Source organism: Balaenoptera acutorostrata, chromosome 2, assembly GCF_949987535.1.
Source record: "Balaenoptera acutorostrata chromosome 2, mBalAcu1.1, whole genome shotgun sequence".
NCBI lineage: Eukaryota > Metazoa > Chordata > Mammalia > Artiodactyla > Balaenopteridae > Balaenoptera > Balaenoptera acutorostrata.
This window is the reverse complement of record NC_080065.1, coordinates 41,579,341-41,596,251: the sequence shown is the minus strand read 5'-3', so window position 1 is coordinate 41,596,251 and position 16,911 is coordinate 41,579,341. Positions and strand designations below refer to the sequence as shown.

Here is a 16,911-nt window from a genome sequence, read left to right as displayed (position 1 = left end):
TAATGTCTCATTTTTCTGACCTTCTTCTGTCTTCACATCCTTCTCAGACTGAAGCCGAGAAAGATTCTCTGCTTTTAAGGACTCCTGTGATTAGACTGGGGCCATCGAGACAATTTCCCTATTTTAAGGCCCGTTGAATAGCAACCTTAATTCTATTTGAAACCTGAGTTTCCTTTTGCATATTCACAGGTTCCAGAGACTAGGACATGAACATCTTTGGGAGGCCATTATTCTGCCTACCACAACATGGAACAAGAATAGAAGGTAGAACTTTTTTAACAAGCTGGGATATAATTGCTAATATTTTTAGATAATAAGATGATACCATGGCCTATTAGGAGTATGATGGTCTATGTATTTTTCCGCATTTTATAACTTTTCTTGTCATGAGTATTATCTTTATTAAAGAAAAATAATGAGTTGGATAATTTGATTGACATGTTTATCATCTGTGAGGTACCACAGTTAATAGCATGTTAGAGTTCTAAAGGCAGTTTCTATTAATGAAAAAAATTTTAAAAAGAAAGAAAAACAATAAACCTTGTATTTAAAATAGTAAAACTATTAGGTACACATCTATAAAAGGAACTTTACTGAGAAACAAAATAATATTTGAAAAAGACAAGCATGCTAAGCCCTGAGACTATAAATTCAATTGTTTCAGAATTAATTTAGAAGTTTAATGTTATTTTTAACATTAAAAAGCATTTAATATAATTTTCTTTTAGAATTAAACCACATTTTAACAAAATGTATTTGGCAGAATAAACAGTCTAAACAATTTAGACTATTTTGAAAAAAAGATGAGGCTGGTCGGAAAGGATTTTTCTCATCAGATATAAAATGTATTTTGAAGCTGCAATGCATAGAACTGAAGTAGATATGTCAGAAATAGGCCATACGTGTAGTACTCTTCTAAATCAAATACTACTGGTGTATATGCAATACAGTACCTGTTTGAAGAGTGAAGGCAAATAAATGTTTGTATTGGGTACTTGCCAAGGAGATTCAAGGTTTGATACAGAAGAGAAACCCCAGAGATCATTCAACTTGTTAAAAATTAAACACTTGATGGAAATTTATTTCTTCTTAGCAAAACTGTCAGGCCTTTTAGAAAAGTAATGTCTCTATCATTGAAAGAATTTTTATTATTGAAAATTGTCAGCTTTAGGGCTTCCCTGGTGGCGCAGTGGTTGGGAATCTGCCTGCCAATGCAGGGGACACGGGTTCGAGCCCTGGTCTGGGAAGATCCCACATGCTGCGGAGCAACTAGGCCCGTGCGCTGCAACTACTGAGCCCGTGCGTCTGGAGCCTGTGCTCCGCAACAAGAGAGGCCACGATAGTGAGAGGCCCGCGCACCGCGATGAAGAGTGGCCCCCGCTTGCCGCAACTGGAGAAAGCCCTCGCACAGAAACGAAGACCCAACCCAGCCAAAAATAAATAAATAAATAAATGTTTATTGACAGAATATTAAAAAAAAAAAATTGTCAGCTTTAGATGAAGTCATGAAACCTCACTCAGATACTTATTTCATTATGTCTCAAAGGATTTTGATTTTTTTTTTTAATTTATTTATTTATTGGCTGTGTTGGGTCTTCGTTGCTGTGCATGGGCTTTCTCTAGTTGCGGCGAGCGGGGACTACTCTTCGTTGCAGTGCGCGGGCTTCTCATTGCGGTGGCTTCTCTTGCTGTGGAGCACTGGCTCTAGGCACGCAGGCTTCAGTAGTTGTGGCACGTGGGCTCAGTAGTTGCGGCTTGAGGGCTCTAGAGCGCAGACTCAGTAGTTGTGGTGCATGGGCTTAGCTGCACTGCGGCATGTGGGATCTTCCTGGACTAGGGCTCGAACCTGTGTCCCCTGCATTGGCAGGCAGATTCTTAACCACTGCACCACCAGGGAAGCCCTTGATTTTTTTAAAACACATTTTTTCTTATAATTTATATATCACCAAAACAACAGCTGGCATTTGGGCAATCTTATTTTAAAACTTCAAATATCCAAGAAAATCATTCAAACTCTCCAACTTCTACTTGACGTCTGTTAAGGCTCAACCATCCAGTCTACCACCCTCAAACCCGTCGTTTGACAAAATCTTATTTATTGACTTGCAAGCATGGGAGCACACTGCAGAGGAAACATGCATGGAGCTCCCCAGAGGGGGAAGAGGGTGCCATCTCTGTAAGGTCTGGGTTCCTGCTGAAGGAGTCTGAGGAAGCTCTCAGGGAAGGGAGACCAGTTCTGGGTTTCATGCTGTTTCTGCAGCAGGATTAGGAGAAGCAGGGATAAACTAGGAACTGGGTGCTATCATGACGCAGGGATGGTTTAGTAACTGAGTATCTCCAGTAATAGATGGGTGAGGATAGAAAAGCAGGGCTGGAGGCATCATTAGGAACAAAGCAGTGGTCATGCAAAGAGGGGGGTTCATGATGGCATTTTATAGCTGCATGACCTTGGAAGAAACAATGTTTCCTGTTAAGTTTGTAGCTGGTTTTATCTGTGTCTGTCCTCCCAGGCTGATTAATGGCAGGACTACTTTTTTCTTTTCCAGTCCAAGCTGATTTACAGTCCTTCAGTCCCAGACAGATTTTACTCTTTCACATCTACAGAACCAACTCCACTTGAATTTTCCCGTTATAGCTTCTGAAAATAGCTATATCCGTTGATAACCAGCTTTATTTTAACAATTCAAGAGAAAAACAGTGTGAATTTATGTGGTTGTTATTCAAAATTATGCTATGAAGACATGGATTAATGACTAGGAAAATTCAGTGTAAGATTGTTTTAGAGTTTGGTTTTGAGTTTCAATATAAGGGAGAGAGAAAATAAACACATTGGAGACAAGTTCTAACAACTGATCAGATATGACCCAGGGTATTCACGTGAGCTGGAGCTGGGCCACGGGTGGGAGAGGGAGAGGAGGAACCCTCTAAAAGTGTGAAGAAATGAGCACATAATATCTGGTCCTTCTTTGATTACCTTCTTTACATAGTTCTTTGTCAGACTAACACTGATATTGCAGTCACCACTTTCTTGTGCTTCTTCTCATGTCTTTCTTTCCCTTAGTCTTAAGAACCATGGAAAGCGGGTCCTTCTAGCAAGTAATAGACTCAGAGGAAGCAATGAATTCCCCAGTTTGTTCTGCTCTCCTCTTCCACATCCTTCCTTCCTGTCCTCCCTTTCCCAACCCTCCATTCCTCCCTCTTCCTTATTCAAACTACATTCACATTTACTCTCCCCCGCCTCCTCCCATGGAGAAAGACCAATGGAAAATAAATACATGCAAGGAGACATCAAGGGTGATTCTGCTATTCAAGAAAGAAATGGTTAGATCTGGAGACGAAGATCTTCAAAGGACTGCTGAAACTGGAACTAGAAAGATGCTGAATTGGCACGTGAAAGCGTTTACATAACTATTAGAAAAAGTCAACATAAAACTCCTAGGGAAGGGAAAAAGCATTTGCCCAAGAGAAGGGTATAGAGAATAAGCAAAACAACCTCTAAATGTGCATAAACTAAAATTAAGGGGTAGAAAATTGGGATGGGGAAGAGTGGACTCATTATATTGACAAAGAATCTTATTAAACATAAAGGGAAACAACTACAATTATTCTCTGGGAAATATGGGTTCTCTGGGATATCAGCATTTTGGAAGCATTGCTATGTACAAGGTTTGGTCAACAAATGATACTAAAATGTGAACTACATGCTAGAAAATAGAATGGAAAAGGCAGTGACAATTTGAGTATGCAGTCTTTATAATGTTTTGCTATTTAATATTTGTGGAGGTTCTGTTGGTGTGGTGGTGGGAAGAAAGTCATGAAAGTTGAATTAAATCAGTGTTGAACGATGTGCAATCACCTTAAGTATGCCTTTGTTAGATATTATTAACGTTTGTGATTTCTAGTAGTAACTTAGAAGGGAAATCCATATTTCTTACTGTGAAAAAAATTTTTAAACATTGTTTTTCTATTGGGAGGAAGGCAAGTGAAGAGTAGGACTGACTAACTGAAATGGTAAGAAAAAACTTGCCTGAGTATCTGTTGCAGTGGAACTTTAGGGATTTGCCTTTTCAAGTTTGGATAAACACAATTTGAAAATGGTGTTAAAGAAATAAGAATGCTGTTAGCTAACATGTGAATTATGTATAGAGATAACATACTGAGCCCAAGAAAAATTAAAGCTGAAACATTCTGGTTCAACATACCTGTCTACAAGATATCAAAGGAATGTAATTAAAATAAAAAATTAGGGATAAGAATGCTAAGATATCCCCCCCAATGTTCATTGCAGCACTATTTACAGTAGTCAAGACATGGAAGCAGCCTAAATGCCCATAGAGAGGAATGGATAAAGAAGATGAGGTACATATATACAACAGACTATTACTCAGCTATAAAAAAGAATGAAATAATGCCATTTGCAGCAACATGCATGGACCGAGAGATTATCAGACTAAGTGAAGTAAGTCAGACAGAGAAAGACAAATATCATATGATATCACTTATATGTGAAATCAAAAAAAAATGATACCAATGAACTTATTTAGAAAACAGAAACAGACTCACAGACTTCAAAAACAAACTTATGGTTACCAAAGGGGAAAGGTGGCAGGGAGGGATAAGTTAGGAGTTTGGGATGAACATACGCACACTGCTATATAAAAAATAGATAGTCAACAAGGACCTACTGTATAGCACAGGGGACTCTACTCAGTATTCTGTAATAACCTATATGGGAAAAGAATCTGAAAAATAATGGACGTATGTATATGTATAACTGAATCACTTTGCTATACACCTGAGACTAACACAACACTGTAAATCAACTATACTTTAATATAAAATAAAAATTAAATTAAAGAACTTACTGGGCTCAGGAACATAGGACAATTGTAGTAGTTTTCTGTCTGACCTATCTGCATACCATCCCTTCCCTATCAATTCTACCATTGCCAGATTATTCTTCCTAAAATATGGCTTTTGTTATATCATTCTTGGGCTCAAAAGTCTTCAGCAGCTGGATATTGTCTCCAAAATAAAACCCCAAAGCCTCCAAAAACAAAAAAAGAATGTTAAAACTTATAAAGAAAAATATTTGGGACTTCCCTGGTGGCACAGTGGTTAAGAATCCACCTGCCAATACAGGGCACACAGGTTTGAGCCCTGGTTCGGGAAGATCTCACATGCCGCGGAGCAACTAAGCCCGTGAGCCACAACTACTGAGCCTGCACTCTAGAGCCCGCCAGCCACAACTACTGAGCCTGCATGCCACAACTACTGAAGCCCTCACACCTACAGCCTGTGCTCCTCATCAAGAGAAGCCACTGTGATGAGAAGCCCGCGCACTGCAACGAAGAGTAGCCCCCGCTCGCCACAACTAGAGAAAGCCTGTGTACAGCAACAAAGACCCAACGCAGCCAGAAAGAAAGAAAGAAAGATCTTTTTAGAGACTTGAAACCATCATAGAATGAAGAAGTATTATTTAATTGCCGTAAAGTGTAAATGTCTACATTAAATAGGAAAAAAAAAAAACTTAGCTAACCTTTTCTGACATGGATGGGAAAATCTTATATATTTACAAATGAAATACAAACAACCTAATATTTGAAAAAGTGATTGACAAGAGTTAGTCTGTATGAAATCAGGCATATGGGATTGTTGATATAAAATTACACTTGACTCATGAAAATGGTAATATCATGTGATTCAAAGTAGTACATAATTTTAAAGTATTTATCAAGTGTTAACTGCATACTGAATAATGTGCAATTTTGCCTTTAAGGAGGAAAAGTTTTCATGGATTTTTTAATAATCACTCTTCCAAAGATAACCATAAAAGTAAAATAATATAGCATTGACTAATTTCATAAATGTTAAGGGAAAACAGAATAGAGGAGTAACCATGGCAGGAATTAAATGGAACACAATTCTTCCTGATGGAATACATTTCCCCTTGTGTATTACCATTTTCTTGTTTGTGGCAGAAGCCTTAGGTATTCATAAAGCGTTTTACAACCTTCCTGGTTTGTTATGAGGTTAACCTCTTTATTAGTAAGTAATTTCTGATATAGAATTTTAATATTAACAATCTCTTTGGAAAACATGTCAATGAAAAATTATTTTGAGAATGAAACATTCTGTGTATAAGTATCTGAAATGAGCAGTTCTGGTGGCATCTCGAGGGAAGTTTGAGATCTTTTTCTCTAGAGCAGGCAAACAGCTTTGCAGCAGTATGTCCCAGGGGCTGTACTGAGGAGCTGACGTTTCCCTGAAGAATGTAATAAGGATAAAGACTGAATTTTTACTTTGGCTTAGGAAGAAACAAAAGTTCCTTCTGGAGTTTCGAGAATTCAACTTAAAAGTCAGCCATTTCTGCCCTAAACAATGCTTGGGTTGCTAAAGGGAGAGCAAGTATGTTTCAGCAGAAGGTATACATTACAAAACAGCAAAATTAAAAAGAGTGACACTTTTCCCCTCCTTCCCCTCAAATTTTCATTGTCATCACAAATACCCAGGATGTCTTCCTCTTCTTCTCTTTTAAAAATTCTTTTCTTTGTTTTCATTGTGTTCATATCATTAAATGTACTGCAGTGAGACTGTTTTTCCTCTTGTTTGTACTTCTTAAACTTCGTTCTATCACAAAAGTTGGCCAAAAAATAGAAGAACATGGACTAAATTCATCATTCATAAATAATCACAGTAATAAAAATCATTTTTTGTTTGAATTGTACATTGTAATTTTTCAAGCACTTAGCTATATGATTGTCTCACTTTACAAAATCCTTTGAGGTATTTATGGCACTTGATCTTATACCCTTTTTTCTCCAAATAAATTTATTTATTTATTTATTTATTTATTTATTTTTGGCTGCTTTGGGTCTTTCTTGGTTGCTGCGCACGGGATTTCTCTAGTTGGTTCAAGCGGGGGCTACTCTTCCTTCCAGTGCGCGGGCTTCTCATTGCAGTGGCTTCTCTTGTTGCGGGGCACAGGCTCTAGGCACGTGGGCTTCAGTAGTTGTGGTCTGCGGGCTCAGTACTTGTGGCTCGTGGGCTCTAGAGCGCAGGCTCAGTAGTTGTGGCACACGGGCTTAGTTGCTCTGCGGCATGTGGGATCTTCCTGGACCAGGGCTCGAACCCGTGTCCCCTGCAGTGGCAGGCGGAGTCTTAACCACTGTGCCACCAGGGAAGTCCCGATCTTATACCCTTTTGACAGTAAGGAAACTGAGGCCCAGATTGCTTACTGATGTGTTCAAAATAAAGAGCAATATTATGATGAGTAAGGCGCCTGGTGCCTAGTCTCAAGTTCAGAACCACAGACTATCCTACAATGCTCCTTCTGTACCAGGGGTCCCTGTGGCAGGGGTTTAGCTAGACATTCTGGGCCCTTTATTGATAAATCTGTAAAGAACAGTTTACCCTGGAAAATTTAGGGTTCATATGGATGACAGAGTGAGAAGACAATTAAGGCATGCCTGACTCTGCTCTTCTCCCCATAGCCTTCCATGCAGAGCAGAGAAACACAAGTCATTGATCCATCATCTAAAACATTGATTTTGAGCAAGAGGTACTTCCTACAGGCATAGGAGATTTAGCTGAAGCAAGGACTATAAATACAGTACTTAGTAACGGATTCAATATCCTTGGTTGAGTTATGTCTTCTTATTTTGTGACTTCCAAATTTGTCTCTTGGGAGCCCTCCAGTTACTAGGCCTCCAAACCTTGCTAGGGTTCCTCCCGCTGAACCCACGCCCTAGGGTTGTTGTGTTGTTGCGGTCATTTTCAAGGAAAAGAGAAGGGACATCTTCAAAGCAATGCATGACCTAAAGTAGCAATTCTCAATTCTGACATTTAAAAAATGAACACACACCTTGATACCACCCCAAAGATTCTGACTTAATTGGGCTCAAGCAACAATATTTTTTAAAGCCTTCAAGAGATTCTAATGTGTAAGTGGGGCTTGAGAATCACTGTTTCCAGGAAACCATAACAGATGTATTTTAGAGAAGTTCCAGAGAAAAGAACAGAGGGCAATGCAATACTATATGCATTTAAAACTTTAAAAGAACATACATACATTAAGAAAACATACATATTGAGGAAATGCCAGTTTTGAAAAGGGATTCAGAATTGTGTTGGGATTATTAATACATACAAGTTTTTAACTGGGTCAACTCAACTCTTCTTTTCAGGGAAGCTAAAACTTTACAAATTGTGCTCTGACAGAAGAGAGATTTAATCCAGTCAAGACAGGTAAGAAGTATTAGAGAACCTTGAAAAGGCAAAAGTGGGAGAGAAAGATCTGTAAGAAAGGATGATGTTTGATTTTTAAAATCCGAGTTGGGCCAAAAATATGAAGTGAGGAGTTAGAGATGTGTGATGAAAATGGGATCTGTTGTGAGAGCCTCGTAGATCAAGATAAAGATGTTGCTACAATTACTGCACTATATATCTTAATATTTCAGAGTACTGTTCTGGTGAGATGAAATAATGACTTTTACTTCTTTCCTGTCTTAGAAAAGGAAGAGCAAAAGTCATTATTAATTTAATTGCTTTTTCCTGGAGAGCTTGCAATGCTTGGCAGCAAGGCAGAGAAGGAATAATATGTGCTCGGGACTTAGACCTGGAATCATACCCTGGCTCAGGCCATTTATTGTAGTGATGAAGGATCGTGCAGTATTGAACTGTGTGCATCTCTTTCTTGTCTGCGCTTCCTGAGGATTCCCTTCATAAACAGAGGCATCTACTTTGCCTTAGAGTTATTAGGTAGAGCAGAGAGGTAAAGAGAAAAAACAGTTAACTTTCAAACATTTTTTACTTTAAATCTAGACTTTTGAGAGTAAAACAGAAGGCTGTCAGAGGAGCAGAGTACAGATGTCTGCTGTAACTACTTATCTCTTCCCTGGGGGATGTTATGTGAAGGTGGCCAGGCTGGAGGAGAAGTGGGGAAGGGAAGGAGTGGAGGTCTCCCTGTAGGAGTTCTGCAGAGAGGAAGACTTCCAGGCAGTGGTGCACCAGCCATAACAGAGGAGAAGGTTTTTTGTTTTTTTTTAAAATAAATTTATTTATTTATTTATTTTTGGCTGTGTTGGGTCTTCGTTTCTGTGCGAGGGCTTTCTCTAGTTGCGGCGAGCGGGGGCCACTCTTCATCGCGGTGCGCGGGCCTCTCACTATCGTGGCCTCTCTTGTTGCGGAGCACAGGCTCCAGACGCGCAGGCTCAGTAGTTGTGGCTCACGGGCCCAGTTGCTCCGCGGCATATGGGATCTTCCCAGACCAGGGCTCGAACCCGTGTCCCCTACATTGGCAGGCGGATTCTCAACCACTGCACCACCAGGGAAGCCCCAGAGGAGAAGGTTTTGAAGAGCATTTAAAAAGATTTGCTTGGACCATCCCACAGAGATTCTGGTGAGGTCTGGGAGTGAGACCTGGGTGTGTGCACACATTTGAAAGTCTCCCAGATGGTTTTGACATGCAACCAGTGTAACAGAAAGCGTGCTGCCTGACTGAGAGTAGGCAATCAATAAACACTGGTCTCTCTTCCACTCTTTTCATTACTTCCACCATTACCCACATGCCCTCATCAAGTCACATCTATATTACTGCAAAACCATCTACACTGGTTTCCAAAACTTTAATTTTGCCAGATTAAATTACTGCTTTTACCTTGTCATCACCGTGACTGGAAGCCACTGATGAGTTTACTCCCACTTTGGAAATCAAGTCCCACATCTCTAGAGTTTACTGTTTCTAACAAACTTATATCAACATGCCCATGCTGCCATAACAAGTCCTCCAAATTCCCTGCCTTAGGTAAATAAAGCTACGTAAAATTAAGCATAATAGACAATGTCTCTTATTTATTCAATTAATAGGTTTTATCATTTTTGAACTACCTTGTGCCAGTTGCTTGACATATGTAATCTCATCAATCCTCAACGCACCCATAGAGAGTAGGATAGTAATGTTATTTTTATCAGTTCACGTTTTGTAAGTTTTTAAGAGAAATGACTGTGCCTTGAGCCTTTTGGAGCCTTGTTCTTCAAAGTATGGTCTGGGCCAGCAATGTCAGTATCACTCCTAGAACTGCAGAATTTCAGGCAACACCTATTGGACCACCCTACACCTACTGGACCTAAAAGTTAGAAAGAGCAGTTTAACATTATCCTCAACTGGTCATTTACACATTTCAGTTTAGGAAGTACAGTAAGTACTCAGCTAGTTTAGCAAACGTTGTACACCCAGCTGTCTGTTGATTGAAGACAAGTATTTCACGGTCATGCTGGAAGGAAGGGACTAGTGGTTTCACTGTAATGTATAAATGAAAAATACTCATAACGTATATTTACTTTCCTATGAAGAAAAGCCTTAGTGTTTTCTGTTTATTGTACCGTCCCATTTCACACCACTACCAAGAACAAAGCCACTAGCTTAATTCATTGACCCATGATCTGTACAAACAATTTAAAGATCCATTAGATGAAGTCTGAGAAATTTCCAGATGAAGGATCATTACACTTGATTGGTTTCACAACTACTGTATTAAGGACAGTCATTGAAAATTAACATTATAACCCTTTAAAGAAAACCCCAGGGGAAAGCTTTTTAGCAATCAAGGCTCATTCTTATTTGGAGACTGTACTGAAAAACAAATTTGATCAGTGAATTTTGCTCCTTCATTCCCCTCATCAAGCAGTAATATCAATCTCACAACAAAAATGTTTAACACAGCTTCTACTCTGACCTTGAGAGACATACGTGTTTGATAATAGTAAAGGTTATTTCTGAACTTACAGATGTCTATAGCCTTAACAAAATATATAATGGAAACCAAAAGCCTTGAGTCTACAAACTAACTACAGGCCCTAGTACTTTGATATCCTCTTTTGAGATATTCAAAGAATAGATGCTATTTCTGAGTTTAACTACAAATTGATACTCAACCAAATAACACTAAAATAGATGTCTCAGGAGAATTTCCATACACATCACTATCTAATATAATAACAGTAATATGATTAATAATATAATAAAATAAATTATAAATTATAATTATTATAATTATTATTTGTGTATAAATTATACACAAATAAAATGATATGAAAAATAAAGATGATTATTTAGTTTAACCATCTGCTGTGGGCTGAATATTTTTGCCCCCCCCCCATTATACAATAGGATTAGTGTACTTATAAGAGGAGACACCAGAGAGCTTGTTCTTTCGCTGCCACGTGAGGACACAGCTAGAAGGTGGCCATCTGCAAGCCAGGAAGAAAGTTCTCACTAGAAATTAACCCTGCTGGAACTGTGAGAAAATAAATTTCTGTTGTTTAAGCCACCCGGTCTATGGTATTTTGTTATGGCAGTCAAAGCGGCCCAGTTACCAATTTTCCCTTCTGCTAACCTCACAAAGAGAATGGAGTTAACAGTTGGTAATATCATTTACGGGGAGCTCTAACTTTTAGCAAATACACGAACCCAAGGTTCTCCTAAAATCACTGAAGAAGTTTCCTAGAGTCCCCTTAAGTGGCCAGATACTTTACAGGGACATATTTCAGAGTCTCATTTATTGAGCATACAATTTTTGACAAGTCTACTTATCTGGTTTCACCTCTCATCGAAGATTAAAAACTATAAAAATGAAAAATACTAGAAATTTGGTAAATTTGGACACCCTCAGTGCCATAGAGGTTGACAGCCTTCTATTTAAGAAGGAAGAGACACAAAGTCTAAAATAGAGTCCTAGTGCTTTATTTCAATAATGGATGTTCATCAAAAGTCATTAAGACTACACGGATGTGCATAGATTACCCTTGGTTTAAAGAGGCAAAAATGAGATGTCTTTAGTAATGATCCTTCTAACACTATAAAAACACCATAAGGGCAGGGACCATGTCCTCTGTTGTATCACAGGGTTAGTCCCATGCCTGGCAAACACAGCAGCCTTATATAGAATTTATACTTATAGAAGGAATAGTGAAATATACGCAGTGATGCACCTTGGAGCTGAAAGCTTTAGTTAGCTGGAAAACTTACTATGTATAAAGCAAACCTCAGTTACTGACTGTTTAATTGTATTTCTAAAAGGAGTAGTTCATTGTTAGAATGTCAACACTGAAGAATTTTTACATGCTATTATTTCTTTTTTTTTTTAATTGAATGCACATGGTACAAAGGCACACAGTATAAAATTCTAAAGTGTTCCTTCCATAAAGTTCTCTAACCATCCAGTGCTTTCCCTAGTGGCAAATATAATTCCTTGCTTCTTTTGCATCCTTTCCTAACTACTATTAAGTGCAAGCAAAATTTAATTTTATTCAATTCAATATTGTTTAGGGGATGTTGCCCTGAAAAAGCAGGTGTTCTTTTTTATAAGGTAAACTTGTTGTAATTAGAATAATTTGCATCCCACAGATGAAATGCTGTCCAAAATTCAATGATCCAGAAGTGTTCTTTGAACATTAAAGTAAAAATGTGTATTGTTGTTCTTTATTACTCTCTGATGAAACTAGACTTGGCAGGAGCAGAGTCTGGGATAATGCCAAGTTTATTTCCAGAGTTTGCAGGCAGAGAGCAGACTACACTAGAGACCATGGAAGCAGTATTACAAATGATTATTGGCCCAGTGTTTGGGCATTCACAAAGGACTGGAGAGAAAAAAGGGAACTAATACTTATTAATCAGTAATAACCAATACAATGTGGTAAAAGAATTCTTGGACCCTGGCTCAAAACACCTGAGATAGTTCCCTGATTTTCTTTCCAAAAAATTGCTTTACCTTGGAAAATTGCCTTAGCTTCTCTGGGAATTGTATCCTTACCTATAAAATAAAATTTCAAAGATTTCTTGCAAAACTTATATTCAATAATTCTCAAAAGGCTGGTCATAAATTATCTTAACCATTACCATATCTCTTCATTGACTATAAAGTGTCATAGAACCTAAAGTATTGTTATTGTGGCTGGACACAGGATCAATGAGGTTTTAAACTGATGTTGAACAGGAGCATACCTGTTAAGTGTAAGATCTATCGGCACCCCCTGCTTTCCAGTTAATCTCCGAAGAATTTAGGATTTCTCAAATTAGGCTTTTAGGATTCCTGGATCTGGGTTTTTAGCAGCGTAGGCTGTGATGTGTCCATACTACTTTTTTGGCCTTTGAGTGACACTGAGTGTGGGTCTCTGAATGTGCAGATTTTTTAGCCAACAGCAGTGGAATCTTATGCTCTAATGTTGGGAAGCAACAGATTAAAACAATTAAATCAGACGAACCTAGGATTTGAGCTCTAGCTCTTTCAGTTACTTTTTTTGATCTAAATATCAGTTTTCTCACTTACAAAAAGTATCATAAATAATAGTAACTTCTTGGAGTTGATATAAAAATTAAATAAGAGAATTCATTTAAAATGTTTAGCTCAGTACCTGGCATCAAACAAAAATTTAGTACATTCTATTGTATTTATTGTGATGATGTTCTGATAGATCCGATTATTTGCTTTCTTTTTTCAATGTGCTAGGAAGTTGCCCCATAAAATTGATTTTGGTTTTCAGTTGGGTGAGAATTCAGTTGTTGGAGACATAGAAGCTTTACTGACATTCACATTTCCTTCCCTTATTTCATTTTTTAGATAATAGATTTATTGTGATAACATTCACATACCATATAATTCTTCTACTTAAAATATACAATTCAATGATTTTTATTACATTCAGAGTTGTACAAACATCACCACAATCAAGTTTAGAAAATTTTAATTACTCCAAAAAGAAACCCCGTACCCACTAGCAGCTATTCTCATTTATTTCATTTGGCTTGCAAAAGTGGGGGAAAGGTCGTAAGATTGCTCTTGGAATAAATGAGTGTTGAATAAACGATCAATGGGTAAGGGGAGAGTATATCATGCAAATAAGTTTGAAAACAATAGACAAATATTGTAACAGAATAAATGCAATAAAATTCAATGAGTCCTGTTTCAACTCTGTGGAGTAACACTCTGTGGATAAAGGAACATAGGATTTCTTTTGACATATAGTACTCTCATCATATTATCATTCTTTTTGGCAATCATTACAAAAACATTTATTATTCTTGACTTAATAATGTTCTTCTGGGAATATATACTTAGGAAATCATTCAAATTAGCAAAAAAGAAAAATTTTTTTTTTTTTGTAAGAGCCCTGCTTATGGTTAGGATGTAAAAGAAAGTGAAAGACCTTCACTCCTACTGACACAAGTTACCCAATAAACTGAAAACTGATGCGTTTGTTGAAAACCACCATTTTGTGAAAATCCTATTTGGTACAAATAAATCTAGAACTAAACTGTCCAGAGAGATAAACTCTTCACAGCTGAACAAGAGACAGAGAACACTTCTACCTGGTGCAGTTGCTGAGGCTGGGGACAAGATAGGTGGAGGAGCAAGCCTCCAGAACAAGGACAATCTTTGCTTTGAGTAGGAGACACCTGCCAAACGTTTTTGAACCTCTGAGCTGATGCGAGGGCTTTGAGTCTGAGGAAGTCTCAGATGCAAAGAAAATGCTCTTTCCAGTTAATTCTCTTATATGAGTATGTTACTGAGTAATCAAATCCAGAAATCGAAAGACATGGCATTACCTTGCAATCTCACAGTTTAAAACTCTCTTATTTTTGTTGTCTTCTGATCTCAGAAATCCTGTGGTCTCCAAGACGTAAATTTGTGAGGTCTCACTGTCCTGTAATACTACAAGAACTAGAAAAAGTGACATGTTGTTAAGAATGTGGAGCAACTGGAATGCTCATACATTGCCAGTTGGGATGTAAAATGGTACAATTACTTTGGAAAATGGTTCAGTAATTTCTTATAAAATTAAAGATACCTATGCTCCAGAAATTCCAGAATAAGTATTTATCCTGGAGAAATAAAATTCTATGTCCACAAAAGACTTGTACAAGATGTTGATTGCAGTTTCATTCATTATCTCCCCAAATTGGAAACAACCCAAATGTCTTTCAACACGTGAATGAACAAATTCATACAACGGAATACTACCTACCAATAAAGAGGAACAAACTACCAAGACAGGTGACAACATGGATAAATCTCAAAAATATTATACTGAACCAAAAGAGCCAGACACGAGAATAACTACTGTATGATTAATTTATACTTCGTTCTAGGACAGGCCAAACTAATATACGATGATAGAAAGCTGGTAAGTGGCCTTGGGATGGGAAGTTGGGGGGAGGGTGGGATTGGCTGCAAAGGAGCTCAAAGAAAGTCTCTGAGCTGATGAAAATTTTCTGTATCTGTATTGGTGGTTATATAAAAGTGTACATTTGTCAAAACACATTGGTCTTTATAATTAAAACGTGCATTTTGGGCTTCCCTGGTGGCGCAGTGGTTGAGAATCTGCCTGCCAATGCAGGGGACACGGGTTCGAGCCCTGGTCTGGGAAGATCCCACATGCCGCGGAGCGACTAGACCCGTGAGCCACAATTGCTGAGCCTGCGCGTCTGGAGCCTGTGCTCCGCAACAAGAGAGGCCGCGATAGTGAGAGGCCCGCGCACCGCGATGAAGAGTGGCCCCCGCTCGCCGCAACTAGAGAAAGCCCTCGCACAGAAACGAAGACCCAACACAGCCATAAATAAATAAATAAATAAATAAAATTTAAAAAAAAAATGTGCATTTTATTATATATAAATTATATCTCAAAGTTGATTTTTCTAAAAAATGTACTTTAAATTCAAATAAATCTTTGAAACAGTTATTTGCAAATCTTGTAAACAATTATTTGCTGGAAATTAATCATTTTAGTGTTTCCAAATACAGAAAAACAAACAAATAAATAAATTGAAACAAACTATGTAACTAGCAGTTGGGTGATGGCATAGTCAAATTAAGGTAACTCAGTGCGGAATAACATTATTCAGGGCAGTTACATTTCTAATTTTATTAGAATATTTATTGGAATTTAATTAGAATATTTAATAATATTTCTAATATTATTATTCAGAATACCATTATTCAGGGCAGTTAAAATTTTAATTATTAAGACTGTGTAGCAGCACAGGATATATAAATAAACATTTAACTAGAAAACTTAGACAAAAAATCTAGAATGTTATGGATTGCTGACATTGAGATTAATGAGACTCATAAATCTAAGGTCTACAGTCTTGAAAAAAATCATAGTTAACATTTTTAGCTGATTCTACACTTTACTGATAATGTGCAAACAAAATAACCATAATAATAAGAAATAATACTGTCAGCAAAATTTAGTAGAATAGATCAAGAATGTCTAGTTTAAGGGATCACATTAAGTGATTACATTTGTGAAAGTTTATCATCATCCTTTCTCAGTAAGTATTACAAAAGCCTTTGTGGAAGTTTGGCATGCTAAAATTTTTCACTTCTAGCCTTATTATAAATATTATAAATATTAATATTTGTTAAATATTTTCCTAGTCCATTATATCTGTGTAAAACAAGCAGCATAAAGTATGTATCTCTGTGTATTATTCTTCATAAATATTTTGTTAAAGTTCAGCAAACTCTTCAGATCATGCATTTTATTAGCATACTAGTTTATTGTCAAGTTTAGCACCAGCCAATACTTGTGAGGAAATGTCTTAATATATCACTATTCCTCAAGTTCTGTAAATATCTAATATTATGGTGAAACTCTCATAAAAATGAACCAGTATCCTACGACAATAACCTGCATTTCAAGCCTATTTGGTAAGGAATAAAACAAAAGAAAGATAGCAGTGATATCTGCATATATTCTAGCATAGAAAAATACTCACAGCAGCAATTCACCTGTTCAGTGTTCTTAATATCCTCAGAAAAATAACTGATACTGATTTCAGTTGTGTTTGTACCTGTACTCTGTACTTACAAGCAATCCATGCTGTGCTTGCAAAGCAGCCTTAGGTGA

General features: G+C 37.4%; 1 non-coding gene across 1 annotated transcript; it reads left to right on the top strand.

Annotated features, from left to right (window-relative positions):
• The first annotated feature begins 419 nt into the window (after positions 1-419).
• LOC114235689 (small nucleolar RNA SNORD28) lies at positions 420-493 on the top strand. Its single transcript, XR_003621805.1, has one exon. It is a non-coding gene; the product is annotated as a small nucleolar RNA SNORD28 (small nucleolar RNA).
• The last annotated feature ends 16,418 nt before the right edge of the window (positions 494-16,911 follow it).